Source organism: Elaeis guineensis, chromosome 4, assembly GCF_000442705.2.
Source record: "Elaeis guineensis isolate ETL-2024a chromosome 4, EG11, whole genome shotgun sequence".
In the NCBI taxonomy this organism is placed as follows: Eukaryota; Viridiplantae; Streptophyta; class Magnoliopsida; order Arecales; family Arecaceae; genus Elaeis; species Elaeis guineensis.
Window position 1 is genome coordinate 57,494,238 of NC_025996.2, and position 6,911 is coordinate 57,501,148.

The window sequence follows — 6,911 nt, forward strand, 5'->3', positions numbered from 1 at the left end:
TGGATGGATAATTTGTATCTCGGATGTAATTCGAGGAATTAATAATTTATGATTTTATTGATTTAAAAATTAGCAAATTCAAAAAATTTGATGGATTTAGATTAGAGTGCACAACGAAAGCGTAGTGGTTTAAGTCATTTAAATTTGATCGAAAAGATTGGTTTTAATTCAAAGGATGTCATGATAGAGGATTGGAATTTTTTTTGAGTGAAGAAAGCTATCTAGGAGCTCGAGGATAAGATAAGAATTTTGTATCCTTAAGAGTTTGATTTTGCAGTATGCTAATTTCGAAGATGAAATTATTTTAAGGGGGAATGTAAGGATCTAAATTCTTTATAACCCCTCTCACAAATCTTAAAGCAAAATAAGAAGCCAAAAAAAAGCTTTTGAACCTCATGTGCCTAGCATATGGGGCGAAAGAGGACTCCTGATGGGGGTTGGCCTCTTTCCAAGCTTGGCAAGGATTGGGAGATCTAGGGCTCATCGGAGCTCTAGATTTGATTATAAATAGGCCGACCCTCTTCCTTTAGCTCAATGACCCAATCACCTCGATCGATTGCCGGCCAAATTCATGGGATTTTTTGGATTTTCGTTGAATAATTTTGAGAGCCATCGACGAGTTTTCGTAGGAAAAGAGGACCAAATACCTTGTCGGAGACAAGGTATGGCCTCTAAACCTCTTTTCTTTCTTCCTAGCTTTTTTGATGCCCTCAATGGCCATGTTCGCCGAATTTTCTTTGAAACCAAACATCCCCTGTTTTCATTTTTTGTTTCTTTTCCTCCTACCAGATCTATTGCCATCAGCGGATGGCCTTGGTCATCGAGGATCCGAGGCCGTCGGGGGTCTACGATCGTCAAAGGTCACCGCTCATCGAGGGCTATCACTACGGGAGGTGGCCGACCTCAAAACACCCCCTTGCCCTGTTCAACGAAGAAAAGAGAAAATGGGAGAAAGAAAAGAAGAAAAAAGAAAAAAAGAAAAGAAAAGAAAAGAAAAAGAAAAAAAGAAAAGAAAAGGGAGAGTTTCTCTTCTCTATCTCTTCCCTCACTTCTCTCTTTACCTTCTCTTTCTGTTTCTCTCTCTATGAGTCTCTCTTTACTTTCTCTTCCTAAAATTTTCTCTTTACATTGTTTCTGTTTTCATGGATTTTTCTCTCTCTAAAAATCTGATGGACTAGTAGAGGGTCCAGATGTCTAGATACGCTTAAATTGACTAGTTAAATCCTGCGAGAAGTCTTGGACTTATAGTATTAGGATCGTTTACCTTGATTTCCTACTATCCATAATTATCTATGAATTTTTATGTTTGGTCTTGATTATGTAGAGTGCAATTTTCTTGAGGTGTCGAGTGGAACATCTTAATCTCAAGTTCGTAAATCGAAGGGTTGATCAATAGCTGTACTTGAGTCTGAGATCGGTAGAGGTAAGGGTCCCTTTACATGATCATCTATATATATGATTTTTTTGTATTATACATGATGATATTTTGATTTCACATCGAATATATGATTCTTTATTATATTTGTATCATATGTTAACTATGTTGATTGTTAGAAACATGAAATCTGATGTTTGGACATTGACCAAGAAGTGTAATACAAATTATTGAATGAAACTGTTGAATGTGTAAGAGGATTTGGACTAGCCATGATGTGGATTGCCGGTTACGGGCCAATTGTGACACTCTGAATTGCCAGTCATAGGTGAATCATGACACCCTAGTTTGCACCATGGGTTGAAGTGCGGATATCTTGGTTTGCCACCACGGACCAAAGCACGGATATTCTGATTTGTCACTACAGGCCGAAGCATCATTATTATGGTTTGCTACCACAGGTCGAAATGTTGCTATTATGCATTGCCACCATGGGCCAAAGCGTAATTTATGGTTTGCCAGTCATGGGTCGAAGCATGACCATGATTAGTCCAAATGGAAAGATAATGATTGATCTGAAAAATGTTAATGAAACATAAACGATTAGGCATATAAACATACATGTGATATTTATGATGGATTTGTGATAATATTATATATTATATATATATATATATATAACAATTTTAGGTTTGATATTCTTTAATTATATATATATATATATATATATATATATAAAATAAATAAACATACAAAAACAACATATATTTATGAGGTTTTGATATATTCTTATATATTATATATATATATATATATATATATATTATATATATATATATATATATATATATATATATATACAAAATTTTACGGGCCTTGCATATTCTTTAGAGCTTGTCCTAAGAGTATGCATCCATCACGATTTGACCTGGGTGCTGGGTTCGGGGCATGACATGCAGCATGGCTTTTGAGTTTGCACTTGGAAGATCTACCCACGGGGTCTCCTTTGTCTCTCTCTCATGATGCAATGTATGGGTGGGATTGTAACTTACTACGACAATTGTGACCGAGAGAAGATAAGCTTGATTGAGATATAGAACTTGAGCAAGGTTCTCGATTATCAAAAAATTGAGCAGTTGTATTATTGAGTCCATGGGCAATCAATGGAAGAGGGACTATGGATACAATAATGATATGGATGTGTTGAAAATGGAGGATGCAAGCAACGTGAGCAATGTAGCAATCTACATGGAGCATGGTGGAGTTGAAATTGATTTGGATCTAGTGGAGGCACCTCCTCCACTTCCATCCACCCGTAAGATGAAGAAGCAGCAGCTGCTCATCATGTCCCATAGGATAGGGTTCGAGAGAATTCTGGGGAGAATGAGATCTTAGTAAATGTCAATATAGGAGAGAAAGGACATGAGGTAACACATGAATGGGGGAGAAGGCCTCATAGGAGTCCTCTAGAAGAAGAAGTGAAAGAAGATAGTGGCAGTGGCAGTGATGGCAACTTATCCTTGAGTGACTTTTAAGTGATGATGAGGAAGATGACCTCTTCGAGTATTACGTTGATGACTCTATTGTTGAGACGAGGTCCACAAGGAGTAGGAAGTACAAATTGGAGAAGAAATTGGGGAAGAAATTGGAGAAGCAAATGAGTTGATTGTTGGGCTAATATTGATGATGTTAGAAGCTTAGGTAGCTCCCCAAAAAGAGAAGCTTCACAACATTCTAGGTTTCTGGAGTTCAATAAGGAAACCTATTTTAGCAGGCCTACAGAGCTGAAGCTTGGCATGCTTTTTGCCTCAATGCATGCATTTACGATGGCATTGAGGCAGTACTCTATACAATAGTGTTTTGACTATATTTACAAGTACAATAAGATGCAGAGTCACCATGGTGTACGAGAACTGTGGGTGGAGGATTCATGTCTCACCCTTCCAAAAGGTAGAGATATATCAAATTAAAAAATTTGAGCCTACTCATACATGTAGCAGACATTTTGAGTATGAACTCCAGATGGCTATCTCAGAACTACATGGAGGATATCAAGTTTGATACCAATGGGAGTATTCAAGATTTTATGGCACAAGTGAAGAGGGAAATGTAATTACAAATTTCTAAGGTCCAAGCATACAAGGCTAAGGAAAAGGCACTTATAGCCATTCATGGGTCACACAAAGAGCAGTATGGGAAGCTATAGGGGTGTTGTGATATCATCAGGAAGACAAACCTAGGTAACATGACACTTATAGGAACCTTGCCTAGGGAAGGAGAGTAACCCATCTCTTCCAAAGACAGTATGAATGTAGATCCATTATGAGCTTGGATGGGTGCCATTTGAAGGGTGCCATGGAGGGCAACTGCTGGCAGTTATTAGGAGCGATGGCAATGATGACATACGGGGATGGTGGAGGAAAGGATGGAATTTCATATCTGATAGGAAGAGGAGGCTTAGTTATTCATTTTTCATCATATTAGCTTTAAAGTACTAATTTTGTTGGTTTGTTGTGTAATATTTTTTTGCAGGGGTTAGTGGAGACCTTTAACTCCATTATGCCAAATGCTGATCATAGATTTGGGTGAGATATTTACATGCCAATTTTTGGAAGCTGTGGAAGGGAAAAAACTTTAAAGATGCACTATATGCAGCGGAAAGGGTTTGAATTGTCCTTGAGTTTCAAGTTAAAATGAAAGCTGTGGCTTATTTGGACTCCAAAGTAGCTAATGTTTACTTAGCACGGTTTATTTTTGTGGTGTAGACATGCATTCAGCACTAGACTAAGGTGTAAGGCTTATATATTGTATCCCTTAGCATATTGGCCTCACTTGTTGTGTAATCTTTTTATGTGTGATATGATTTTGAACAATATATATGAATGTGTCAATAGTCATATTATGAAAGCTAGGGACAAGCCTGGTATAACTTTATTGGAGATAATAAAAATGCATCTTATGCAATACTTCCAGTCTAGGAGATGGGCTTTGCAGAGATATAGCAGTCCAATATGTCCTAAAGTCCAGAAGAAGGTAGTGTTAGCTAAGCCACATACCATGGATTGCCATGTTAGGTGGGGTGGTGGAGGCAGTTTTGAGGTTGATCATCCAGATGGCACTTCTGTAGTTGACTTAGAGAGGAGAATCTGTGGATGTTGAAAGTTTGTTCTCATTAGAATCCTCTATTGCCATGTAGCTGCAGCTATCATACTTTCAAGGAGGAGAGCATTTTGTAGACCATGGTACTCTAAGGATATGTTCTTTAAAGTCTATGAGCTAGTTATTAAGCCTGGTATTCAGTTTTAGAAGTCCTCACAACTTGATTCGGTAGCTACAGCCCCACTGAGGCGGCCAACTGGTAAGCCAAGGAAGTGCAAAAGAAGGGAGGATGATGAAGTGCAGGACCTATATAGAATCAGAAGAAGTGGGTCCTCTCTTAAATATAGCAATTGCTTGAGTAGGACTACAATGCTAGACCATACAAAGATCCTAAGAAGGGCAGACCTCTTGGAAAATAAGTGGCCCAAAAGAGAGAAGGTTCTTCAAGCCAAAATGCTAAGGCAGCATGTGGGTTAGGTGCTAAAAGGAGGAGGTTTAGAAAAAAAAGGAAATCTCATCAGAAGGTAAGCAATGCTACATAGTACATCCTTTTAAGTGTTTGGTTTTTTAAAAAATATTGACACTTGGTTTCTAATTTCAGGTGGCACACTTTAAACAACAATCAGGCACATCAAATGAACCTAAGGTACATTGAAGCATATTTAATTGCATATGGTACCATGTTTACATGCATATTTGCCATGTTTATTTACATATTTACTTGCTTGGAGGTGTGTTGCTTTAGGGTTAATGTGTATTGTGCATATTGTTCAATGTTTACTTGTGTTTGAGTTCTTAGGCTGCAAAAAATCCAAGTGTGCCACCACAACAGTAGAATATTACCTCACGGAGACATTTTGAGATTACAAGTAAAGATGTCCCAGGATACGCATGGAGGTGACAATATTGCACAATAAATAACCAGTATATAGAGCAACAACAGCCTTTAGGAGCAGCGGAGTTGTAACAGCCTAGGCTGCAGCATTAGCAACACTAGGAGCAACTTCAGTAGTAGCATTAGCACCAGCAACAGTAGCAGCATCCTCAAAAAGTCAGACTCAAACCTCTCAATGGCCTTCATGGAGTATTTGATGCTCTTTTGTGTCATTTTGATACCATTTTGTTCCTTTTTTTTTCTCGTGACGTTTGATCCCATTTTGTACAGCTGGATGTCATAATTTGTGGTACCATTTAATACACTTTGTGATACTTTTGGTATATGGCACGGTTGAATGTAACAATGGATGTGACAATTTAATGTAATGGTGAACATGAAATGTGATATTTTTGTTTCAGTTGAATGTGACACTTTCAACTATTTGTTTTAGTTGAATATGACACTTTCAGTTATGTTTCAGTTGAATGTAACACTTTCCCCAACTTAATTTGGTTTACAGAATATTTAGGACTAAAATATCCATAGTTGGGCAGATACTCAAGTATCAACTTATTTTTCAGCAGCTTAATTGTACAGAATGTTAAATTTGTTTCATTTGTGCTCCTAAAATTTAAGTGTCAGTAGCTTAGGAGTTATTTTGTTTCATATCTACTGAATCCACGACATGTTAGTTATCTTTGGTATGTAGTAGAGTGTGATGTTAACTATCAGCAATCTAGAACAGTTCATTTGAGCTGAGCTTCACTCATTTGGTTTGCCCTTAAGTATCAGCTGCATACGCTTAACTATCAGCTGATAAACTGAAGTCGTTCCATTACCTACTTCCATAAACTAAATGTGATTCTATGCCCTCAAGCATCAGCTGGTTAGTGCCCTTAAGCATCAGCTTTAATGGCTGAAATATGATTGTATTATTTCAAAAACATCATAGATATGAGAGCTAAAGATATAGCTAACACCAGATAGCAAACATTTGCATCTGCTACATTCTTAAGATATTACAGACAGACTCCAAAAGTTTACAATAGTAACACTCAAGACTCCAAAAACTTACCGTATACATATTTGGACCCCAAAAAAACCTTTAGTTCACTAGCAGCCGAAGTATGATTCCTTGGTTTTAGGAAAATTATAACACATCATTTTTGTCTACGAGACATAACAACATAGTACCAAAAAGTAAACATTCCTATTCATTGCATTTTTAAAATATCATAAACGTATATCATAAGTTTGCAAAAGTAACATTTGATAGAATAACTTTCAAAACATGTACACTTGACCCCTCTCTTGATTGTTACATGCAACAGGACGTCCCGAGGATATTGAGATAGGATACCATCCCACGTGTCAGGATAGGGACACCCGCAAGCATTCTGATTGGACCTTCTTGGAACATCTTCTATCCCAAATATCAGGATGGGGTGGGACAGCGATGCGTTATGTTCCATGAAAAAATTGGGATAGCCTTGTCCCACGATATCTAAAACCTTGGTTACATGTATGGCTGCTTATAGGGTGAAATCCATCATATTAATC

The 6,911-nt window shown here is 37.5% G+C and overlaps 1 long non-coding RNA gene across 1 annotated transcript; it reads left to right on the forward strand.

The window, feature by feature from the left end:
- The first annotated feature begins 4,603 nt into the window (after nt 1–4,603).
- On the forward strand, nt 4,604–5,737 carry LOC105034738 (uncharacterized). The gene is made up of 2 exons (XR_830205.4): nt 4,604–5,120; nt 5,274–5,737. It is a non-coding gene; the product is annotated as an uncharacterized lncRNA (long non-coding RNA).
- The last annotated feature ends 1,174 nt before the right edge of the window (nt 5,738–6,911 follow it).